The sequence below is a fragment of the Loxodonta africana genome, chromosome 4, assembly GCF_030014295.1.
Source record: "Loxodonta africana isolate mLoxAfr1 chromosome 4, mLoxAfr1.hap2, whole genome shotgun sequence".
Classification (NCBI taxonomy): Eukaryota; Metazoa; Chordata; class Mammalia; order Proboscidea; family Elephantidae; genus Loxodonta; species Loxodonta africana.
In genome coordinates this window covers 6,714,937-6,740,760 of record NC_087345.1, presented here as the reverse complement: position 1 = coordinate 6,740,760, position 25,824 = coordinate 6,714,937, and the positions used below count along the sequence as shown (strand labels likewise).

Below are 25,824 nucleotides of genomic sequence, written 5' to 3'. Positions count from 1 at the left end.
TTGAATATAGGACTACCAGAAGACCAAGCAAGTATGTCTTGGAAGAAGTACAGCTGGAGTGCTCCTTGGAATGGCAAGACTTCATCTCATGTACTGTGGACGTGTTATCTGGAGGGACCAGTTCCTGGAAAAGGACGTCATGCTTGGTAAGGTAAGATGGTCAGCGAAAAAGAGGAAGGCCTTCGACAAGGTGGATTTACACAGTGGCTACCACACTGGGCCAATACTTAGCAACGATTGTGAGGATGGCGCAGGATCAGGCAGTGTTTAGTTCTGTTGTGTATAGGGTTGCTATGAGATGAAACTAAGTAACTGGATGGCACCTAACAGCAATAAGAACATTATGTGGCCTAAACAAAAGGATACTTTTCAGTTCTCATCTTACTAAAACTGAGCATTCAGCAGAATTAATCATGTCCATCTTAAAATGGTGCTATTTTCCTGGCTTTCAGGAAATTCTGATTTAATACTGGTCCCATGGCACTTTCTCTTGGTTTTCTTCATGTCTTTCTTATTCTTCCTTCTTCACGTCTTTGTTGCCTTCCTCCTCTTCCACGCCGAACGTGTGGTGGATAATAATTCTCACTGCACACTCTGACTGTGTCCTGTGTAAGTCTCTTTTAAATGTTTGAATCTAACTTTTAAATGTTCAAGTGTTCTGGGTGTTCCAGAACCTGGCATCTCCCCTCTCATTCTGTATTTTCTCGCCAAGCAAATTTACCATTTATTCCTTTATACGTTTGATATTTACTGAACCTCTCTTACATATCATGCACTCTGCTGGGCCCGTGGTAGACATGGAGACCTACAGGGAGGCCAGTGCAGTCATTCCACATCAGAGGATGGTTATTGGGCCCAGGCTGGTAGCAGGGCAGGTGGTACAGTAGAGTTGTATTCCTGATATTCCCATGGCTTTAATGACCAGTTAATACGACTATTATTCAACTATTATACACCAACCACTAGGGCAAAAGATGAAGAAATAGAAGATTTTTATCAGCTGCTGCAGTCTGAAATTGATCGAACATTAGTCAAGATGCATTAATAATTACTGGCAATTGGAATGCGGAAGTTGGAAACAAAGAAGGAGGAGGATCAGTAGTTGGAAAATATGGCCTTGATGATACAATGTTGGAGATCGAATGATAGAATTTTGCAAGACCAACGACTTCTTCATTGCAAATACCTTCTTTCACCAACGTAAATGGCAACTGTACACATGGACTTCGCCAGATGGAACGCACAGAAATCAGATTGACTACATCTGTGGAAAGAGACGATGGAAAAGCTCAATATCAGTCAGAACAAGGCCAGGTGCCGACTGTGGAATAGACCATCAATTGCACATGTGCAAGTTCAAGCTGAAACTGAAGAAAATCAGAGCAAGTCCACGAGAGCCAAAGTATGACCTTGAGTATATCCCACCTGAATTTAGAGACCATCTGAAGAATAGATTTGACATATTGAACACTAGTGACCGAAGACCAGATGAGTTGTGGAATGACATCAAGGACATCATCCGTGAAGAAAGCAAGAGGTCACTGAAAAGACAGGAAAGAAAGAAAAGACCAAGGTGGATGTCAGAGGAGAGACTGAAACTTGCTCTTGAGCGTTGAGCAGCTAAAGCAAAAGGAAGAATTGATGAAGTAAAAGAACTGAACAGAAGATTTCAAAGGGTGTCTCGAAAAGACAAAGTAAAGTATTATAGCAAGATGTACAAAGAGCTGGAGATGGAAAACAAAAAGCGAAGAATATATTCGGTGTTTCTGAAGTTTAAAGAACTGAAGAAAAAATTCAAGCCTCAAGTTGTAGTAGTGAAGGATTCCGTGGGGAAAATATTAAATGATGCAGGAAGCATCAAAAGAAGGTGGAAGGAATACACAGAGTCATTATACCAAAAAGAATTAGTCGATATTCAACCATTTCAAGAGGTGGCATATGATCAGGAACCGATGGTACTGAAGGAAGAAGTCCAAGCTGCCCTGAAGGCATTGGTGAAAAACAAGGCTCCAGGAATTGATGGAATATCAATTGAGATGTTTCAACAAACAGATGCAGCGCTGGAGGTGCTCACTCGTCTATGCCAGGAAATACGGAACACAGCTTCCTGGCCAACTGACTGGAAGAGATCCATATTTATGCCTATTCTCAAGAAAGGTGATCCAACCGAATGTGGAAATTATAGAACAATATCGTTAATATCACACGCAAGCAACATTTTGCTGAAGATCATTCAAAAACGCCTGCGGCAGTATATCGACAGGAAACTGCCAGCGCTTCAGGCCGGTTTCAGAAGAGGACGTGGAACCAGGAATATCATTGCTGATGTCAGATGGATCCTGGCTGAAAGCAGAGAATACCAGAAGGATGTTTACCTGTGTTTTATTGACTACGCAAAGGCATTCGACTGTGTGGATCATAACAAACCATGGATAACACTGCGAAGAATGGGAATTCCAGAACACTTAATTGTGCTCATGAGGAGCCTTTACATAGATCAAGAGGCAGTTGTTTGGACAGAACAAGGGGATACTGATTGGTTGAAAGTCAGGAAAGGTGTGCGTCAGGGTTGTATTTTTTCACCATACCTATTTAACCTGTATGCTGAACAAATAATCCGAGAAGCTGGACTATATGAAGAAGAACGGGGCATCAGGATTGGAGAAAGACTCATTAACAACCTGCGTTATGCAGATGACACAACCTTGCTTGCTGAAAGTGAAGAGGACTTGAAGCACTTACTGATGAAGATCAAAGACCACAGCCTTCAGTATGGATTACACTTCAACATAAAGAAAACAAAAATTCTCACAACTGGACCAGTGAGCAACTTCATGATAAACGGAGAAAAGATTGAAGTTGTCAAGGATTTCATTTTACTTGGATCCACAATCAACAGCCATGGAAGCAGCAGTCACGAAATCAAAAGACACATTGCACTGTGTAAATCTGCTGCAAAGGACCTCTTCAAAGTGTTGAAGAGCAAAGATGTCACCCTCAAGGATAAGGTGCGCCTGACGCAGGCCATGGTATTTTCAGTCGCATCATATGCATGTGAAAGCTGGACAATGAATAAGGAATACCGAAGAAGAGTTGACGCCTTTGAATTGTGGTGTTGGCGAAGAATATTAAATATACCATGGACTGCCAAAAGAACGAACAAATCTGTCTTGGAAGAAGTGCGGCTAGAATGCTCCTTAGAGGCAAGGATGGCGAGACTCCGTCTGACATGCTTTGGACATGTTGTCAAGAGGGATCCCTGGAGAAGGACATTATGCTTGGCAGAGTACAAGGTCAGCCTAAAAGAGTAAGACCCTCAACAAGGTGGATTGATACAGTGGCTGCAATAATGAGCTCAAGCATAACAACGATTGCAAGGATGACGCAGGACTGGGCAGTGTTTCGTTCTGTTGTGCATAGGGTTGCTGTTAGTCGGAACCGACTCGACGGCACCTAACAACAATAAATGGATAGATGGAAGAATAAAGGAAAGGTCAAATAAATGAGCTAATAGCAGCTTGGTGAAGTGTGTGTGTGTGTGTTTGTGTTTGTGTGTGTTTATTTGGGTGGAGTTCTAAAAGCAAGAGAACCCAGGGGTTCTTTGATTCTTTGTAAAGTGGGGGAGTTGGGTAAGCTTTGTATGGCAGATTATTTCAGATTTGTTGGCTTACCTCATCCTTCCATCTTCTAGTAATTAACACCACCCAAAATTTTATTGAATTTTAATTTCAGTATTTTGTGTTATAAAGCAGCAGATATATTGGGTATGTTTAAACTAGGAATCACTGCTAATGTTAAATATTAGTTAATAAACAAACTTCTGTTCACTGATGACCCTGGATACATTGGTCATATGCGTATACATAAACATAGCCTCCATGGGGTGGGGATGGAAGTCTGTCGTGAGGACTCTGTGAGACACTCCTGCTTTCCAGGCCACCCCTAGGGGTTAGGAGCCTTAGGCTGGCGTATCTGGGCACACAAGAGCTGAAAGCTCACCTCGCGAAAGGATGACTCTGGGAGGTTACTGCCATTTCTTGGTGACCAACAGGGATTTTCAATTGCAGTGCAGAGGCACCATCTCAGAGGGGAACTTCACTCTGAAGGACTCCCCTGGGCAGATGCTCCGGGACACAAGCCCGGCCAGTGTCCAGCTGTTCACTCACCCCACTTGCTTCAGGAGCACCCACAGTAATGACACAGTAGCAGATGCCGTCGGAAAGTTCCAGCTCCGCTACCACAGAGTCCATTTCTTATTTGTCAGTTTATTGTGGCAAGTGGGATTTTTTTGTTGTTGTTTCCAAATAGAAACAGCTGAACTTGATTTGAAATGTTTTTCTTTGATTCTTTTTTGATCTGTGTTTTGATCGGTTGTCTTTGATGTGGCTTTTTTTCCGTACTGTTTTTATTGGGGGAGGGGAAGAATAGAATGAGAGTCTAAACAGGGTGTTTTTTTCAGTCTTTTTTTTTTTTTGTCTTTTTTCTTCCTTTTTCTCTGTCCTTTGTTTGTATCTAAAGGCCTGATTTAAAAGAAAGGAAAGTTTACTCGCATACAGAAGCCCAGTAGCTCATAGGAGGAATAACCAGACTATTTTTGGCCATAATTCAGTGCTGAGGAAGTGTGGCGTAGTGGGAAGAGCACCAGCTGTGGGACCAGAGAGACCCGGATTCAAGCTCTGCCACTTCTTAAATTCTGAGCAACTCACTTAACCTCTCTGAGTTTTAGCTTCTTCATCTATAAAGTGAGACCTTCACCCATAGAATTATGGTGAACGTGAAATGTTACTTTATAAGGTGCCGAGTATATGTTTTCTCAACAGATAGGTGGTTCTTGTACAAATATCCTATTATAGCTGTTAATCCCTAAAAGAAAGGTAAATTTTTATCTATGGTTATACTGTGAGCTGGTGGTAAAACTTATATAATAATAACAATATCGCAGAACAGAATAGAGAGTCCACAAACAGATTCACACATACACCAGGACACCACTGCAGTGCAGCGAGAAAAGGGTGGCCTTTTCCATAAGTGGTGCTGGTCCAAGTGAATGTTCATAATGCGAAAAAAAAAAAAAAAAAGAATGTTCATAATGTGAAAAAAAAATGTTCATAATGTGAAAGAAAAAAAAAAGAACCATGACCACTAACTCACACCATTAACTCAAAAAAACCTCGCACAAGGTGAATCATAGACCTCAATGTGAAAGATAAAAGAACTTTTTAGAAGAAGTCAGAGGGGCATATTGTTGGTGTTTTGAGGGAGGCAAAGATTTCTTAAGACACAAAAAGCCTGGGCAGAAAATACTAACTATATATAAAAGAAAGACTTTGAGAGATGTTTGCAGTACATACATCTGATAGAGAACTCATCCATACCATATAAAGGACTCCTACAAAACGATAAGGGGAAAATAAACACTTTGACTTTTTTTAAAGGACAGAACCTGCAAGGCAGTTTACAAAAGAGGATATCCAAATGGCCAGTTCACTCCCCTTAGTCATTAGGGAAATGCAAGTTTAGCCCACAACAGGCAACCACTAGATAGCCAGAATGGCTGATAAAAGAATTGGCAATACAAGTGGTGGCAAGGAGGAGATGCCATATCTTGTTAGTGGAGATGTAAATTGGAATAAATCCTTTGGAAAATGAATTGGTGGTGTCTACAAACAAAAAAAAATTTTTTTTTACGAACAGTAGACATGCACCCAGCCTGTGAGGCAGCAGTTCCACTCCTGGGTGTGCCCCTGAGAGAGATGAGTACACAGCTGTACCCGAAGACAAGTATACAAATGCTCATAGCAGTACTCATCGCCCCAGACTGGGCACAGCCTGGGTGTTCGTCAGTAGTGGAACAAGTCAATAAACTGGTACGTTCATACCATGGAGTACTATACGGCAGTGAAGAAGAGGGAATGCCCGCCATGTGTAACAGCGTGGGTGACTCTTACTAACGTGCTCTTGAGCAGCAGCAGCGAGGTTCAGAAAGGGTGTATACTGTGTGGTTCATCCACATGCCATTCAGCAACAGGCAGGATCAGTCTGTGGTGACAGAAGTCAGAATCGTGGTCATCTTGGAGTAGTGGTGGTGGTAGTGGTTGCCTGATGATCCTCGTTGTTAGATGCTGTGGAGTCGGTTCCGACGCATAGCGAGCGTGTGTACGACAGGAGGAAACACTGCCCAGTCCCGCTCCATCCTCAGTCGTTACTATGCTTGGGCCCATTGGTGCAGCCACAGTGTCAATCCATCTTGTTGAGGGTCTTCCTCTTTTTTGCCGACTCTCTGCTTTATCAAGCATAACATGTTTCTCCAGGGACTGGTGCCTCCTGATAACATGTCCAAGAATTATGTCTGTTTTAGGAATGAGAAAGTAAAACTCAGAGAGTTGAAGTGCTGGTCCTAGTTCTCCAGGCTTATGAGTGGCAGGGCCAGGATGCGAACCCAGGTCTGCTGAGCCGAAGCCTAAGCTTGCGTCCATCCCACTGACCTCATTCAAGTGTGTGGACGTCCCAGGGGTGGTTTATCCACTCTCTTGCAGTGTTTCTCTCAAGTGTACTTTCTTGGGGGACAAGTGGATCTGCAGCTGAGTTGGATGCCAAGTCTGGACTTAATCCTGTGAGCATCTAGCATGTAGTAACCACTCCATAGAGTGTGTTGCTCTGATTTGACCTTAGATGTTAATTAAGACCTAAAGGATGCTCTTTAAACCCCTGAGCACGGAGCCAGGAACCTTTTTGGGAAAGACCATGCCCCCATTTCCCACTTGCTCATCCATTAAAATGTCAGTCATGTCTGTCTGTCTTCCTATTGGAATTCCTCTCTGACCCCCCTTCATTGAGTTGTGCCCCTCAGTGTAGAGTTTTGCGGGCCCAGCTATGTTGCTCTGCCGCTCCATGAACCCATCACCTGGGTATGTAACTCTCCCCCAAGAGAAGTTCATCCCAGTTGGGATCTGTGCCACCTCACTCCACACCCTGAGTGCATGCCCCATTTTGGACCCCGTGGGCCTAGGGGAGTGTTACCAAAATTTGTTTCAAGGAACATTTGTTCTGTAATATATTAATGGCTGTTAAATGAGAGAAGGAGCCCTGGTGGTACAGTGGTTAAGCATTTGGCTGCTAACCGAAAGGTCAGCAGTTCCAATTTATCATCTGCTCCTTGGAAACCCTATGGGGCTGTTCTGCTCTGTCCTGTAGGGCCGCTGTGAGTCGAAGTCGACTCTGCAGCAACAGGGTTGGTGTTTCGTTAGTTTTAGATGAGAGAAAGGTTCTAAAAAAGAGAAAACAAGGCTAGAAACTTTGTGTTAAGAGCCTCTTTGTTGCAGACTTCCACAGAGATTTCACTGTTCTTGCATGTGTCTTCTTGATCCCGTTTGGGAACTCTGGGCCCTAGTGCCACATGTTGGGGTGGGTTGGAATTTTGGAGTAAACAGAAGCCCAGCCCTGCCCATACTTTCTTTAGTGGAGAATCTGCTGTGACTGCCTGCCAAGTGGCAGCCAGAGGGAGGCCATTCAGGCCAGCATCCTAAGCTCAGGATTGGGGACCTGATTAGGCCTAGAGTGGTTGTAAAAGATACCAGCGGAGTTTCACACCAGGGGAGTGTTTACTTGTATTCACAGATCAGTGTGTTTCTGTTCTTCATACCTCCCTGTCCACCTGAGTGTCCGATACAGTAGACAGCTCGAAAAGCCTTGTGCATGAAACTTCTCTTGAGAGAAGGACTGTCTGATTTACTTCTGTGTCCGCAGTAGCTGACAGCTGATAAACACTCAGTCATCATGGCAGGGCCTGGGGCTGGAGGACTGGGAGATGCATTGGTGCCACTCCCAGGCCTCTAAGATGTGACAGGCTGCCACCAAGCCCCCACCCCCACCCCAGGTACGCAGATGCAGGCGGTCTTCATGTAAAGAGGCCCGTTCAGAGCAGAGAGTGGAGGAGACCTGCTTTAGATGGCTCTGTGGTCTCCTAGCAACTGGCTCCTCGGGGCGTAAAGCAGAAAGCTGGGGTCTGAAATAACGGAGTAAATGGATCTTTCACAAAAGAGCTGCGCGCCTTGTTAGGTGTCTTGGCAGATAGATTATTTTAAAATGAAATCTTTACAGTTGTGCTCCTTCAGATTTTGTCTAATTTGCGTTCAGTTTTGTGCCCCTCGTTTTCTTACATCGCTAAAACCACAGAGGCTAACACTTAAAAGTATTGCTCCCACCCTGTAGGTTTTGTGTTGTATTAAGATTCCCCGAAGACTGGCACCTGGCTTGGCGTTTCTTTCTGATGGCGGCTGTGGCTCTGGCTTCCCTGCCCTGGGAGGCGCTGTCACCCTTGGCCACTGCATTCCTGCACAAACGCCTGTTCTCCACTGAGTGAGCCCCTGTCTCTTGGAAGTCCACGTACAGTCGGTTCTGCTTTATTTTGTGGACTTGCACTATGAGCAGGACTGCTTCAGGCTTGTCTTCACCGAAGTCAGAAAACGAGAGTGTTTCCCAAGGTGAGGCCAGCAGTGCCAATGTGGGCAGTCCCCTTTGAGCCTGTACGTGGCCACTTGGCCTCGCCCTTACTCAGCCTAGGGCAGTGAACAGGGCATGACCGTCTGTCATGCAGGAGGTGGGGTGCAGGTGGCAATGGGAGCTGCTGCCTCCATTTCCCAGCTGTCCCTTGAGCAGCCTTGCTTTGAGATGACAGCGTGGTGTTTTCTTCATTTTATTTCTCAGTGGTCACCTAATGGCTGCTATTAACGTTTTAGGACCACCGTGTAAAATTCACCTGAAGATAGAAATAGCACCTTCTGCACACATTCATTGTCATTAAGTCTGATTCCTAAAACAACCAGCTTTGATCGGCACCTCGTGGCAGGGTCACTTGGCTGGTCTGCGGAGCGTACCTCTGGACCCCAGGCTTTGATGCGCTGTCACTGGCTTCCCTTCACACCAGAGAAACGCTTACCTGTATCTGCTGGGAATACAGAGGGTCGCCGGGAAGACACATTAGAAGTCCATCTGTAAGTGGTTCACCGTAATAGGCTTTCATAAGAGTTGTAAGTTTACTATTCCAAGAGTATATTTTTAATTTTGAAACTACAAGAAAGTATATGAGATGTTTGTTTCACGAAATCATTTCCTCAAACTGTGTGATTACATAGTAGCAGTCCTGCACACCTCCCAGCTCTCCCTAGCACCATGTAACTGAGAGGATGAGGAGAAGCTTTGCTCGTTCTTGGCCCTGTGCTTCAGAACCTCGTATCTGATGTGTACGATTGGACGATAAAGCGATGAGCCTCAGTCAGCCTCAAAGCTGCATGCAGGGCGGCTCCTCCCAGCGCTGCCTCTTGGGGTTGAGGCTGCACCCGGATCCCAGCGGCCCCAGCCGTGTACGGAGCTCTGCAGGCTCCTCCAGAGGTGCGTTCTACAGAGTCCACCAGCCACAGGAAGTGCTTTTATTGCTTCACGATGACATCTCACTTCTAGCCCCAGACAGTGTCACCAAGCTGCAGCTTTGACTGAGTCACGTCAGTAGCCCCATCGGCAAAGCAGTCCTCAAAGAGCCGAGATCTCGTTTGCTGAAATTCTGCTTTCAAAAGAGCTGGCCATATTCGGAATGCAAGGAAGTGCATGAAAGCCTCCCTGGCACGTGGTCTCGGCTTCGTAAATGCTATTGTTGTTATTTAGATGTTTATATTTTCTGCCAAAGTTAATTATTTGCCTGTTTTTCTTTTTGCATTAGTGTTATTTCTTAAAAAGAGCAGAGATTTTTGGATATGCATAGGAAGTATATAAGTTTTTTTTATTGCCATACTTGAACACCATTGCCACACAGAGATATGTACCTTGTAAGCCACTTGAGAGGGGGTACCCGGAGCTTGGCCCAGGGAAACATTTTCCAGGTAGCCCTGCCTAATGTCAGTATTTTTGCCTAAAGCGACCTTGCAAATTTAGCTGTGATAGAGAAGGGTCTGGTCAGAACACTGGTGTTCAGTGGGCTCTCTTTGGCTTTTTTTCTGAGGTCGTGGTTTTTAGCAGGAAGCATTGTAGTCTCTGCACCACTTACTAGGACTAGCAGTGGGAAGAAAAAAAAAGTCTGCTGGGCGAGTGTTTGATTCTACAAGGAAGACCTCCTTTGGCACTCAGTGAGCAGGCACTCCCTAAGTCGAGCAAGTGAAAGGCACCAGTGTGGAGCCCTGTGACTGCTGAGCTAGGACAGATGAAGCCCCTGCTCCCAGCCCAGCTGGGGAAGAAGACCCATCAGCACACTTAAAAGAACAAGTGCCCAGGGCTGGGTGGAGCGAGCCTGGCCTGCCTCTGGATCTCTGCGGTACACGGCTTTGACTCTAAGGAACTGAAAGGAAGCACAGAGGCCGGCTTTCCACCTGGAGTTGAGCACTTCCTCAGGATAAGACTGGGTGCCCAGAAGGAAGGGAAACCTCTGGTTGCTTCAGGCTTTCCTAATCTAGTGGTTTTGTAAGTCCGCAGACATCCCTTCACCGAGATGGTTAAAAACAGAAAACATGAAAATAAACCAAACTTTGAAATGTATGCCCCTTTCAAACTCTTAGCATCCTTAGGGCTGAAAGCCTCTTCTGAGGCTTACCGTGCACTCCCGACCCGTGGCAGTGGCCCTGTAGCCAGGCTGCGAGCCTGGATGCAGCCGGGACTCAGCTGGCTCCGTTTCCAGCAGGGCAGTGTGTTGTGAGCTGCTGGGAAAGGCTGTTTGGGGTGTGCTGGTGGTGCTTGTGTGCTATCAAGTCCACTCTAACTCAGCAACCCTTATGAGGCACAATAGGACTGCCTCCTAGGGTTTCCTAGGCTATAATCACTACTGGAGCAGATTGCCTTGTCTTTTCTTCAACAGAGCAGCTGGTGGGTTTGAACCACCAACCTCTTGGTTAACAGTAACAGCCAGATGCTTAACCATTGTACCACCAGGGTGCCTTTGGGGTGGGGGTGGGCAGGCCACGTGCTGTGAAGAACCTCCTCGGGGAACGGCGGCCTGGAGACAACAGAGCCGGGAGGGGCTGCCTTCTACAGTGACGGTCCAAGCCTGCAGTTGAGATTTCTCATATGAGTTTGGTGATTCTGGCTTCCACCAGAGTCTTCCCTTCATTTTTGGTACGTGGTCTGCTTTTGGAGCCCTTGTGGTGCAGTGGTGAAGAGCTATGGCTGCTAACCGAAAGGTCGGCAGTTGGAGTCTACCAGCTGCTCCCTGGAAACCCTTTGGGGCAGCTCTACTCAGTTCTGTAGGTCGCTACGTGTCGGAATCCAATCCACTTAAGCAGCAACGGGTGTGGTGTGCTTTGTTTGGCCTACTTTGACATTTTCATGGAAGCTCACAAAAGGCTGACGTGGTTAAATGCAAATAGACATCTGCACTTTCTGATTAAGAGTGGGAACGTTAGAATCAAAGCACTTTTAGATGCTAGCGAGCTCTTAATTCAGGTGTTTGCTCTGCCCGTAGTCAGGAAGCATCAGAAAATCTAGTGGGTGTTCAGGAGGAAGATGGTCGTGCACATCCCTAGCCTCCTCCTCCTGTGCTCCTGATGCAGAAGAGGACTGCACAGCAAGGCAGATACCTGGGCTGGAAATGCGCTGTGCGTCTTAGTTACTGAGGCTAGACCCTCCACGATTAGGGAGAGTTTTGGAGACTTCAACCTGGTGCCTTCGAGTCTGTTCTGACTCGTAGTGACCTTGTAGCACAGAGTAGAACTGCCGCATAGGGTTTCCAAGGCTGTAAACTTTACAGAAACAGATGGCCACATCTTTCTCCCGTGAAGTGGCTGGTGTGTTCCCACTGTTGGCCTTTTGGTTACCAGCGGAGTGCTTAAGCACTGCTCCACCAGGGCGCCGTTTGGGACTTAAAAAACCAAAAACCAAACCCACTGCCAAGTCAACTCCAATTCATAGCGACCCTACAGGACAGAGTAGGTCTTCCCCGTAGTGTTTCCAAGGCTGTAAGTTCTTACGGAAGCAGAATGCCATGTCTTTCTCTCTCAGAGTGGCTAATGGGTTCAAACCGCTGACCTTTCAGTTAGCAGCCAAGCGATTTAACCACTGAACGGGGACTTAGGGGGCAGTACTGCTTAGCATTATCTAGTTGGTGGAGCCCTGGTGGTACAGTGGTTAAGAGTTCAGCTACCAATTGAAAGGTCAGCAGTTCGAATCCACCAGCTGCTCCTTGGAAACCCTTTGGGGCAGTTCTGCTCTGTCCTGTAGGGTCGCTTTGAGTCAGAATCGAAGACAATGGGTATCTAGTTGGTAGAACTTAGGAACTTCATTTGGCAATGTACGTCAAATTTCAAGTCTCGGCTCAGTCATCATCCTAATTTTAAAAAACTCTATTTTGAAATATAGCATGCAGAACAAAAATTGAAAACAATAAAAATACACAATTTACAAATAATTAACAGAGCAAACATCCTGTTAACCAGCACCAAGTAAAGAAATAAAACTCTGCCAGGCTACCTTGCTCTCAGCCCGTCCCCATGAAAGTACTGCATAGCCTGCTTTTGGGGGCAGGCATGTCCTTGCTTTTCTCTAGCATTAGCGCCTGTACCTGCCCACCTAAAACTGTATACTTTGGGTGGGCCGCTTTTGAAATTCATATAAATGGAATCATAGTTTCTATTATTTTGCCTTCTATAACTCAAAGTCCCCTATTGTGAAATTCATCTAAGTTGATGCGTGTAGTCTACTGTATAGTAATCCATTGTAAGAAAATTTAACGTTGTGTATTCATTCTGCTGGAGCCCTGGTGGTAAAGGGGTTAAGCATTCAGCCGCTAACTAAGAGGTTGGCAGTTCAAATCCACCAGCCGCTCTTTGGAAACCCTATGGGGCAGCTCTGCTCTGTCCTAACAGGTCACTGTGAGTGGTGGACATTGGTACTGTTCATGGGTCCTGGCACACATGTGCACGAGGTGTTCTCCTAGGAGTAGAATTTCTGGGTCTTAGGGCGTGTGTGTCTTCAACTGTATTCTAGATAATGCTAAACTCGTTGTCGTTGAGCCAATTCCCACTCACAGTGACCTCATAGGACAATAGAACTGCCCCATTGAGTTTCCAAGGCTGTAAGTCTTTACAGAGCAGGCTGCCACATCTTTATCCAAGGAGCGGCTGGTGGGTTCAAACAGCCTACATTTTGGTTAGCAGCCTAGCGCTTAATCACCGTGCCACTAGGGCTCCTTAGATAATTCTAAAGTGTTGTCAAAAGTGGTTGTACTGACTACAACCAAAGACCGTGTGACAGGGAGCACGACAGAGAATCCCTGATGGAGCAGGAGAGCAGTAGGATGCAGACTTCAAATTCTTGTAAAAAGACCAGACTTAACGGTCTGATTGAGACTAGAAGGACCTGAGAGGTCATGGTCCCCAGACTTTCTGTTAGCCCAAGACTGGAACCATTCCCAAAGCCAGCTCTTCAGACAGGGATTGGACTGGACTTTAAGACATAAAATGATACTGGCGAGGAGTGAGCTTCTTGGCTCAAGTAGACACATGAGGCTATGTGGGCAGCTCCTGTCTGGAGGGGAGATGAGAGGGCAGAGGGGGACAGGAGCTGGCTGAACAAATACGGGGAGTACAGGGTGGAGAGGAGGAGTGTGCTGTCCATTGGGGGGGAGGAGCTAGGAGTGCATAGCAAGGTGTGTATGAATTTTTATATGAGAGGCTGACTGGGTTTGTGAACTTTCACTTCAGGCGCAATAACAAAAAACGTGGTTGTGCTGATTCACACCCCCGTCAGCTGTTTGAGAGGTGAGGTCCCTTGGCTTTATATTCTTGCTAATGCTTGATGTTGTCACTTTGTAATTTTTGCTGTTCTCAGGAGCAGATATGTCATTGTGTTTTTAATTTCTTTAATTGTTCAGCACATTTTTATGTTTCTTGATGATTTTGATTTTCTGTTTTCTGAAGAAACCATTGAAGTTTTTTGCCTGTGTTTTTTAATTAGTTGATTCATAGGAGTTCTTTCTATAAGCAAGATACAAGGTCTTTGTTCAGTTACATGTGTTGAGAGAGTCTCTCACAACCTGTGGCTGGATTTTTACTTTCTTTGTGGTATTTTCTTTATTATTGTCATTCACTGAGGCATAAAGTGCAAAGATTTTAAAAGTATGTCTCAACCGTGTATACACCCATGTAACTGTCACCCAGATAAAGACAGAAGACCTGTCAGTCACCCTGGAAGGCTCCTCGTGCCCCTTCTCAGTCAGTACCAGTCCACAGAGTTAACCTAGTTCTGACTTCTGGCCTGTGCTGTTCTGAGTTCCTAAGTGTGATGTTGTCAGATGGATCCGTCTCCGTCTGTGGTTAGTGCTTTTGGTGTCTTTCTGAGGACGCTGAGGTCATAAAGAATAATCCGTATTTTCCTAGAAGAGCTTTATAGCTTTGCCTTTCCCGTTCAGATGTCTATAACCAGCAGAAGCGATTCCTGATTCATGGTGTACAGTCGGGCACAGTTTCTTTGTTTCCCCAGTGATTATGCAGCTCTCCACCCACACCTCTGTGGGACTGCCTTTGTCGTAAGTCATCGTCCTTACAAGTGTGATTCTTCTGGCTTTCTCTTCTCTTTTAAGTATGTTGGTCCCTGCACTGATAACTGCTTTATCTTAATTCTTGTGACTTTGTCATCTGGCTACCTGGTGGAGCAGATGTCCAGTGTTGAGCCAGCCTCGCGTACCTTTCCTGTATCCTCCTGTTTGTTGCTGGATTACTTCGCTGATGTCAGTCATCCATCAGCATGTGTTCAGTGAGTACTTGCGGTGGTATGTGGTGCATATTGTCCTAGCTGCTGGGAACACAGGTCACCCAAAAGAGACACTGTCTCTGCTCTCATGGTGTTAGACTTGGAGACAGGGGCTAAAGTTACCCAGATGAATGCACCATGGCCTTACCTCAGGAAATGCCTCCTGTGCCCTGCACGTGCTGGCACACAATCTCTAGGGACTGCCACCTGTCCTGTATCCTTAGCTCCCTGAGGGGGGAAACATGGGCTTCACCTCTTTCCCTGTAGTACCTGGCAGGGAGTGTGAGAGCAGCAGCAGCCTGGATAGAGCTCATCTTCTCCCCCACTCCTCACAGCCATGCCTGTGTCTTCCCCGTTCTTCCTGTTTTCCCTCGAAGCACAGGACCCTCCTTTCCCACCAAGGCTCCACGCTCCCCCCCCACGACTGCAGGTACCGCTCATCTGAATAGAATTCCTCCCCATCGTCATCCGCGCTGGGCTAACGCCTTCTTGGCCTTCAAGCCTGGCTTTAAGTGCCGTTTATTCAAAGGGAATCTTCCACAATCTCACCTCCAGCAGGGCCCCCTCTTACTGTTCAAACTTATCCTGTAATTGAGCATCTTAGCCGTTATAACGGTTTGTAATTATGCATGTGTTTCTTGCGACCGAGTTCATCTTGCTGACTGGGCATCAGGTGGGGGGCCAGCACAGGATCCTTCACATGGTGGACACCTACTGAATCAACCTATGAGTGTGTACACACACCACCTCCTCTTCCTCCTCCCCTCCCCCTCTGTGGTGATGACCTTCACTTGCCATGCCGTAGTTACAAAGTGGCAAAGGGGCGAAGGAGGAAACTCTAAGAAATGTGTCATAGCTAGTGGAAACTGCCCGTGGCGTCAGATTGTGGTTGGGAAACGGTTCTTAGAAGATATGTTAAACAATTCACGTATCTCTAGGGCCATGCTGGAGAACAAACGGTGTTGATAACTGAATTGCTAGGCAGGGGTTTTTAATCTGTCGACAGAGGTGATGTGGCCTGGCTTTATCTTTGACACCCAAAATCTTCAGCTCAACGTTGTTGACTCATAAATGAGTCCTAATTGATAACAAAGCTAACATACTGAGTACCTCTTTCATAGCAGGTAGTGGGTTTTTTTATTGTGATCCTGTTTAATCTTCATGGCCACTCTATGAAATATATACTTTTATTATCCCCATTTTGTAGAAAAGGAAATGGAAGCAAGAAAAATTTGGTAAGTGGCCTCAACTAGCCGCAGGAATAACAGTTTGAGCCTGGACCTTCTGCCTCCAGGGACCAGGAACTTGGCCTTTGTGCTTTACTGCCCTTTGACATAGTGAGAGATCATTTGTCTCTGCTCGTTGTACGGATGAGGAGACTGAGGCCAAGAGCAGTGAGGCCGTAGGCTGCTGGGCTTGGGAGTGGAGCTGTGGCTGAAGGAGCCTGAGCCTGCAGCCTGCCCAGGGCTCTGAGCTGGAGCTGGGGCTACCGAGGCTCAGATGTGGGTGTATTATGACAGCTGCCATGCCAGCCCCGTGACAAGCATCTTGTGTAATCCTTACATGGGACCTGTCCATGTTCACAAGTGAGGTTGTAGAAAGTTGTACAGCTTGTGGAATGGCAGGACTGGAATGTGACCCCAGGCCTGTCCTACTCCCAGATCTTACTCTCACCGCTAGGACTCCTAGCCGGTCCCCTTTCCATGCTTGCCTCTCTCCAAACTACCCTGCACACAGCTACCTAAGAGAGCATCTGGATTTCTCTACTGCAGCCCTTTCAGTGGGCTCTCATTGTATTAGAATAAAATACAAACTCCTTTAAAAAAAAAAAAACCTGATGTTGTGGAGTCGATTCCAACTCACAGCGACCAAGTAGAACTGCCCCGTAGAGTTTCCAAGGAGCACCTGGTGGATTCCAACTGCCAGCCTTTGGTTAGCAGCTGTCGTACTTAACCAATACACTACCAGGGTTTCCACAGACTCCTCAGTGTACCCTAAATGTCTGGCCTTCACCTGCCCCTGCCTCATTCCCTAGCTCTCTCTTCCGCGCATTCTTCTCCAGTCATGCGGGTTTCTCCTCGTGGTCTCTTGTGTTACTTGAGGCTTTGGCATATCTGCCCCCCGCCTGCGGCTGACTCCCTCAGCTCTTCAGATGACTGGTGTCCATCACTCGGGTCTTGGCTCCAATGTTACCTCTTCAGAGAGGCCTTCCCTGGCCTCCCATGTCTAACACATAGTTCTGTAATCAGTGTTCATCATACCACCGTGTCAGCTTTGCCCGTTGCTTCAGTGCCCGCCTCCTACTGAACTGTAGTTCCCTGTCCTGCCAGGTGCTTCGTCTCCAGCGCCAAGCTTAGGGCCTTGTGATCTGCCGGGTGAGTGGGTTCCATTAAAGTCTAGCGAGACACGTGAATGTGTGATTCACGGTTTAAGGTTTTGTTTATATGTAATTCCTTGCTCTTAACAAAAATTCCAGTATAAGTGTCAACAAGCATGTTGTTGCTAGAGAAGAGAAAAAAATGTTAAAGGATTAAATTTCTAAGATTGAATGAGAATCTCCCCCCCCCTTCCCTTCCGCCATGCCGCAAAGTGAAATAGCCAACAGCTCTACAGAAGTTTTAAGGGGCAGATGTGCCGGGGCTTTAGAAGCTGACGTCACCGCCCTGATGAACTTGGCTTTTAAATAGCCTCGTGCTGTTATTGGTCTTCATTTCCAGTTCCTGTTGGAGCTGTTCGCAGGGTGTGCATTTCTACCGGGGGTTGTCCTGCTGAAAGTGGACACGGCAGAGCCCCTGGTTCGATGAGGATGGGCTGGAGTTACGGGTGTCCGTGTTGAAAGGAGGAGAAGAGAGAGTGCTCAGCCCCGAGTCACCTGTCTGAACAGGAGGGAAGCAGACAGTACCGAATGAGGACAGCCACCCTCCCCGTTGACCCTGCAGCACAGAGGTGCCTTTGGTGAAGGCCCCACCTCCACATCTGGGCCTGTTCCAACACATGGGCCGCCCCGACTCCTGACTTGCTGGGAGATGTCTGGGTGGGGAGGGGTGCAAGGGAGAAAGGGTGAAGAGGCAAGCAGCACGGCCTTGGGGACCTGTAGAGCAGACCATCCCCAGGTGACTGGTGACACCTGGCCAGGACAGTGGTAACAGGCACGCAGGATGAGAAGGGAGCCTGACTGCCGTATCTGCTGTGACTTGTTTATTCCAGAACCCGCCTGAAGTGCCACATGTTTGTGTTCTTTTAATCCTTCATGCCTTAGAACTGTTTTTGACCCTTGGCTATACTTCATTAATTTTGAGATGTCATTAGTGCTAGACCAACACTAATCTTCTATAATTTAGAAGGATTACTTACTTTTTCCACTCTGAATTTGAGTTCCATTTTGCACTGTTAGTTCATTAGCTAGTTCCCGATATCGTCACACTAACTGGTATCTGTAAGCTTATTTTATCACTTAGGATTTCTTTGAAGAAAAAGGGGCCCTCTTTCTATTATCATCAGGCCTGGCGCACATTTTATTGACTGGTGGCCTTCAGGGCAACCAGGAGGAAGGCCTGCCCTGCCACTCCTGCTCCGGTCTCTCGGCTGACTGCACTCGCTGGACAGTGCTTGGAGGCAGGGGCACAGAGGGCGGGTGCTGGCCACGATGCCACATCCAAACCCTGGCTCAGCCAATTCCAAGTCGTGTGGCCTTGGACGCTTACTCAGCCTCCTGTGTCTTGGTTTTCTCATCTGTAAAATGAGGGTGATATCGTCTACCACGTAAGACTTTTGTAAGAACGTAATGCTTACATGAAGTGCTTAGGATAGCACCAGACACATGCTCCATCTTAGCACCAGCGTGACAGGTGCTGCTGTTGTTTTTATTAATAGTTTTGTTGGTGTTACGATCTGCAGATAAACTGACAGCCCACGCGTGCCCGAGAGACATTCTTTGTACGAAGCTTTGCCTGCATCGATGGTGGTAGTGTACTCTGTGAACAGCGACTGATTTGAGCCAGCTTGTTATTTGATAATCCCTGTATCCCAGAGAGTGTGGATACTTTATAAGCATCCTCTCGTCTGGCAGATGGGGCCTTGAGCTAACTGAGTGTTTCTGCTGTGCTTCCATCAGCCTCCCTTACAAATTCCTGTGTCACTGGGCTCCAGGTGACCTGAGAGGCCCCACTACAGCCTCTTCTTCCGCCATCTTGGCAGTGGAGCTCAGCCAGTGCACTTCCTGGTGGCGAGCCTTGGGTTTGGGTGGAAGCCCTGGGGCAGTAAGCTTTTTTTAGGAGGTGACTGTCCCCAGAATGCCGCCTCCCTACCCGGCAGGAGGGCCAGCGTTGTGTAGTGCATGCACTGTGTCGTATTTTGCAGCCCAGATCTAGTGGCAACTCTCCTTTAAGGAGGCTGAAGCCAGGCACCAAGGTGACATTCACCCAGCACGTACTTAAAGTGTGCCTCCTTGTATGTGTGTCAGGAGACACAAAGACGAAAAGTAGGTGTCCAGCCCATAGGTGTGCGAGCTTTCCCCAGGAGGAGCTGGAGAAGTGACACGAGGGCAATGCAAGGAGAGAAGTGGTGTGATGGAGGCTGTGTACAGGGAGGAGGGACCCTAGGGGCCGTGATGGAGGCTGGGTACGGGGAGGAGGGGCCCTCGGGTGTGATGGAGGCCGGGTACGGGGAGGAGGGGCCTTGAAAGGTAGGCTCTAGAGGAGTTGCTGGTGCCACCACCATTGAGCTCCTGCTACCTGTAGGTGCTCTGCTAATCATGTTCTAAGCATGTACTAAGCGGTTCCCCTAGGAGCCTCCACCGTGACCTTGGAGCAGAGTCTGCTGTGTGCTCAGTTACCCTGCCGCCCCAGATACAAATGGAATGACTCCATGGCCCCAAAGCCCTTTGCTGTGGTTTGAGTCAGAAGTGGTCTTGGCTGTTTCTGATCCTGAAACCTGTTGTGTGACATCAGTGCCAGACTGTGACTGCTGTGTGCCACGCTTCCTTTCAAGTGGTCAGTAAAGTGATTCCAGAATATGCCATGGACAAAATTAGTTTCAGTGCTTTGGGCTCTTTACCACCAAAACACCCCATGGATGTGAGGTACCTGCGAGTGCGGCCATTGCGCGGCCACTGCGCGGCCACAGAGCCTTTGGAGTGGGAAGTCCTTGCGATGACTCCATCTGGGCAGGGCAGGGCAGGAAGTGATCATCTTCCCATTACTTCACTGCAGAACTGACAGCTGCCCGGCAGCCACAGTTACTCGCTGCTAATCTTAGTGCTGTGCTTTCTCCATCTGGGACTTGTAAAGGCTGACCAGTCAGGGTCGGGCCCAGGGCGGGTGGCTGCAGCAGCACTGCAGGGCCGTCCCTGCGGCCCTCGCCCACGGGAGCACACTGAGGAAACTGACGTTGTGTAAGACGGAAAGATGGTTCAGGCATCACACCTCCTTTCTCTCCCCGGAAAAAAGGTCAGTTTATAGAAAGTAAACTGCATAGCAGGGACGGTGAGCGTGGCCTTTAGGGCAGGGTCACAGAGAGAGTCCTGATTTGGGTGATGCCCAGAGATAGAGTTGCTCTAGTTGACAAAACTCAGCAGGGTTCTCTCTCGGGCCTTGGGACCATTTCCTTTAACCTTCCGTTTCCCTGGAATATGGAGGCCAGGATGGCAGCCTCAGCTTTTAGAATGGGTTTCTGAGATGACATCGGCCTCCGTCAATCTGAAAGCTTTTCCTCCTCCTTGTAGCATGTGTCATACACAGTATTAGGTTATGTTCCTCAGATGGTGACCTATGATGTACAGATCCCCACCCTCTTCTGTTAGTGTGTGTTTTCAGCCGCTTTCAGTATCAGCAATTAGCCATTAACTGATAAATTAGAGGGTGCACACGCACAGGGCTTCAGCTGGTGTTTTCAGTGCCATCAGGATATACCATGCTACAGGCCACAGGGCAGCAGACTCAGCCCTGCGCGGTAGCACTGAACCACAGATGCTCCCTCATGTTAAAATACAGAACGCGGCGGGAAACTGGATACCAAATAGCCCAACAGTTTGGAGGAGGAAGAGGGAGCCCCGATGGGTGGTTGGTGGTGGTACTGAACGTGCACCGGCTCCCGCGCATCGAGCCCCTCTGTAGCATGTGCACAGACTCCCGCTGCAGTTTTCTGAATGAGAGAGCATGGTGCTTAACTCCGTGACGTAAGTGAGAGCTGAGAGTAAGAGCTGTTTGTAACTGCCAGGGACAGAAGCAAAGTGAACTTGAAAATGAAAACGAGTTAATCTGCGCAGGCTAACTTTGTGGCACTTTGTAAAGGAACAGGGACAGCGTTTTTCAGTTTTATTCCCCCACAGAGGCCTCTGTTCAGTCCCACCCACCCCCACTCACTTGTGATTTGTGGGTTCTTGCCCTTTGCTGCCCAGGGCACAGTGCTGTCTTAGCCGCCAGAGCATCTCCTAGTCATGAGCGCTTTCCTTCAGTGAAACCGGGGGTCCTGCGGCTGTGGGGTTGGAAATGCCTTTTTCTCTCTCTCTCTCTCTCAGAAAGCAGACACTTAGCAGGATGGAGGGACATGGCAGCCATGTGGTGGTAGGACTCTTGTGAGACTGGGCCAGAGAACTGGGCCCACTGGGGGACACGTCACTGACGCCACGTGAGTCCTCGGACAGTACATGAGCGAGGCAGGGTGTCAGAGCAGGGAGAGGAACCTGTCAGGCCCCACTCTGCGCTGTTTTCCTTGGCTGCCGGCAGCTGGCTTATTTACAGGTATTTTGGTTTTCAGCAATGGAAAGCATTTTCAGAACAATTTTAAAACTGAACTATTCTGTACTCTGAAAAAATTCCTCAAGGTAATAGTTTAGATATGGCAAAAGTATTTAGTAAGTATACTCCTTTGGGGAAAACCTTGTCATAACATGGAAGACAATTACATGGCTTTGTGAAAGCCTGGTGAATTTGGTTTGCCTAGTACCAAATGTCACGGCCTCAGGCCAGCTCTGTAAAGGTGCGTAATGCATGCTCTGCGCCCTGCTAAGGCTCACAGCACAGAGATCCCCTGCCTTCACTGGCTTTTTTCTCTAAAATTAATGTTTAAAAATATATCCTGGAAACAAGAATCAAATGTAAACCAAACCCACTGCCATCACGTTGATTCCTACTCACAGTGACCCCTTCGGGTTTCTGAGGCTGTAAATCTCTACAGAAGCAGACTGCCACGTCTTTCTCCCACGGAGCCGCTGGTGATTCTGAACCACCAACCTTTCGGTCAGTAGTCAATGGCTCTAACCACTGTGCTGCATGTATGTACAGATACGTATCCTGAAGAGTTAGTATAGAACATTCTTAACGTATTTAAATTGTTTCAAATAATTTGAGTGCTTTCAGTGCCAGTACTTTTTAAAGTTTTATTTATTCATTCAGCAAATTGAGTGGCTTCCATGTTCTAGGCCAGAGGCTGGCAAGCCTCTTCTGTAAAGAGTCACGTAGAAAGTGTTGGAGGTTTGCCATCCATGCGGCCACTGCCTCAGCAACTCGGCCCTGCCCTTGTATCGTGAAAGCAGCCGTGGACAGTATGTAGCGCAATGCGTGTAGCCGTGTTCCAGTGAGACTTCAGTATGGACACTGAGATTTGAATTTCAAATAATTTTCACCTGTCACAAAATAGTATTTTTTTTCTTAACCATTTAACAATCTAAAAACCATTTTTAGCTTCCAGCCATGCAGAAACAGCCATCGTTTGCTGACCCCTTTCCTTGGCAGTCCTCTAGACACTGGAGGGTAGTGGGCAGAACCAGGCCCCTACATTCCAGTAACCTGCAGGACTTTAAACCCCATTGATTTAATAGCTGAAAGAATATTGCCTTTAGTTAGGGGGAATCTGTCTCATCAGCGGATTCCAGTTTTAGGCTTTTAGTTCACCTGACTTTACCCTAAAGGTGAGTTTGGCCCATAAATCTGCTTACCAGTAACGAGCTTGTCCTGAAGTATCTCTTCCATATGGTGTCATTTCCCAGCTAACATTTTTCTATCTCCCGGTGTCTGGTCACCTAACTTGCACAAGGCATTCAGACTTGCACCTCAGTCTTTGAAAACCCCGACATAAGTCTTTAAAGCCTCGGAGGAAATGGCGACTCACTTTCCTCTTCCCAGCACCCCTTGGGGTGATCATTAAAGCCTCCCTGGTCTTGGGGTCCTGTGTCAGAGATGCGGGAATGCTGTGGAGCGCGCTGAGCCCATGGGACCCTGCCGCTGGTGCCAAGTGCAGGGCTTCTGGGCAATTTTGCAACAAACAGGCTCACGCCTTCTATTTGTAGTCACTATGGAAACGTTAGAAGCTCTCTTTGTAAAGCTAAGCACACAATGAAGCGCTTCAAGTGTTGGTAGGATTAGACTTGAGAAGATGTTTAATTTTCTCCCCCACTCTTTCTTTCTTTCTGTCTTTTTAGATAGGGAACAAGAGGGCGATGTGAATATTAACTGGAACTTGCTTTAATCTCCCTGTGACGCTTAGGGCTGCTGGGGTCCCTGCCCGCCATCTGGGGTCTTGGCCTCTCACAGCACTGACAAGGGAGGTCATCCATATTCATGACCCAGGGATGGGGAGCTGTGAGGGGCAGTTCTTCAGAGCCGGGTTTTCTTTGCAACTCAAATTGCGTGAAAGGAACAACTTAAAAAATGAAGTCCAAGCCCGAGACAGCAGTGCCAAGGTATTCTCATTGGACATAGGGACAAGCTAGAGTGCCCTTGTGTGGTGTTTAATTTGTACGTAGATGACACAAACGCCAGAGCGTAGAGAGGGTGGATGACCCACACCTGCCCCAGGAGAGGGTATGCAGACACGTGATTCTAACTTCCTGAAACAAGCCCTCCTTAGGAAAGGAATGAAAACTCATAACATGTAAGGATGTTAAATACACAGTTAAGTGAAAAACGTTGGGGGTTTTGTTACTCATTTAGTTTCCTTTTTTCGTATAATTTACTTTTTGCTGAGAATATACACAGCAGAACATACGCCAATTCAACAGTTTCTAAACGTGCAATTCAGTGACATTCACGTCGTGCAACTGGTGTTGCCCTCCCTTTCTGGGTCGTTCCTCCCCAGCTGACAGAAACTTGCCGCCTCCTGAGTTTCCTATCTGATGTTTCAAGTTGCCGTTGGCTGTTTGATCCCATATAGATAGATCTCAGAAGAGCACAATGATCAAGGCAGACATTCCTTACTAGTGAAGCTAAATTGTTTGGTTTAAAGACTTCAGGGAATATTTTTGGTTTGAAGTTTAAAGATTATCTCAGGACAATAGTTTCAGGGGTTGTTCTAGCCTCCAGAAAGTCTGGATTCCATGAGAATTTGAAATTCTGTTCTGCATGTTCTCCGTTTTGATCAGGATTCGTCTGTAGAATCTTTGATCCAAATGTTCAGTAATGGTGACCGGGCACCGTCCCGTTCTGGTCTCATGGCCGGAGGCGGTTGTTCATGGAGGCGATCAGCCACACATGCTATTGCCCTCCCCTATTCCTGACCCTCCTCCTTCCTCTGTTGGCTCCAAGCAAATAGAGACCAATTGTTTTACCTTGGATGGGTGCTTGCGAGCTTTTAAGACCCGAGGCACTATGCAACAGACCAGGAGATAGGAGCACTAAACACAATATTAGACCAATTAATCATTTTTCTTATTTCTGTCGTTGAGGGTACTGAGCAGGAGTTGACCCTGATGTGGCCTTGTGACCGTAGTTCTTCTCAACCCTCCCATTCCCCTCGACTTCACCTCTTTTTGCCCTTTGAAGATCAGCTTTGGAAAAAAAAAGACAAAAAGGTGTTTTCTTCTTTAGACTGCAGTGCCTCTTCTGTCAGGTTGTCCCTTTGGTGGCTATGCCAAGAATCCGCTCCTTGTGAAATCCTTGACAGTCATGGTTGGTTTGTGATATAGGCTGCCTGAACACTGACAGGCGCTCGGACTGCCATCTTGGCTGTGTACAGACTATTGCTGAGCGAGGCCCCTGGGGCAGACAGACTGTCCCAAGGGACACTGATACATGCCTCTTACTCACATACAAAATGGGGGTCATGTGAGTTCTTTGCCTACAGAAACTAGCTGCCAGGCACTCAAAGGGTGAGTTGCTGTTCAAATACCAAGCGAACAGTATTTCAGAGCGTGGGATAAGAGTGCTGCCTCCCACAGATGAACGTAGTTAACAGCCGTCCTTTCGTCCTGTCCATGTGGCATGCTCCTGGTGTTTTGTTGTCACGTTCCTTTTATTTACACAGTCCAGCTTGCTCTCCTGGTTGCATTTACGAGGGTTTACTTTCATTTGATTTCTCAGCTCTGCAGAGCCCTGAGTCAGGAAACCACGCTGAGGACGAGAAGGAAAAGCCCACGCCTTTGTGGGTCCCTGCAATTCCCAAGGCCCCACCCATGAGGCAGGTGGGAGGCCCGGCCATCCATTTGTATGTCCGGCAAACAGTGACGAGCACTGCACTGGGGACAGAGGACGGAGCTGACGAAAACATCCATCCTGCTTGTGAGGGAGGAGTCACCGTCTGTTAGGGCAGACAAATACAAACAAACAGTCTTGGCTTACGTCATTTCAGTCAGCATGCACTGGACGTCCACCCTGGGCCACAGCAGTGAAGGGACATGGGTCCTGCCCTGAGAGAAGTGTGTCGTGAGGAGAGCTGTAGGAATACACAGCGGGGCAGCTGACTTAGTCTGGTGTGGGGAGCACAGTCGGGGGAGGCTTCCCAGAGGAGGGTCACTGTAGCTGAGCCCTGGAGAATTTGTGTGCCCCAGTTCTACACGGAGGGGCAACTGCTGGGGAGGGAGTCACGTGGACCGGTGCGGGGCCAGGGGTGGTATTTGGTGTTCCTGGAGCATGGGGTGTGAAGGGCATCTGGTACAGAGCTGTGCAGGCTGGAGGTGTGCGTCGGGCGGGGAGCGGGGGGTGCCAGCCCTGTGTTAGGGTCATCTGAGGCTCTGGGAGATGATGGCGGTGTCCTCCAGAGACTGGTTTGCCCCTGGCTGTGACTACCCCCAGGCCCCCTCCAGTCTTCAGTTGCCCCCTGAGTGTGTTTTTGAGATTTCCTTTTTCCTACTGTTAATTAAAAAAAAAAAAAAACTGTTAATTA

At 47.6% G+C, this 25,824-nt stretch overlaps 1 protein-coding gene and 1 long non-coding RNA gene across 3 annotated transcripts in view; both read left to right on the top strand.

Moving 5' to 3' along the window:
• ATXN10 (ataxin 10) overlaps positions 1-25,824 on the top strand; it is a 211,495-nt gene that overhangs the window by 182,480 nt on the left and 3,191 nt on the right. The window lies entirely within an intron of this gene.
• The window catches only part of LOC135231151 (uncharacterized), a 36,752-nt gene extending 10,928 nt beyond the window's left edge, over positions 1-25,824 (top strand). The window contains exon 2 of the long non-coding RNA XR_010321664.1: positions 967-25,824. This is a non-coding gene — a long non-coding RNA (uncharacterized LOC135231151). The remainder of the gene's footprint in view (positions 1-966) is intronic.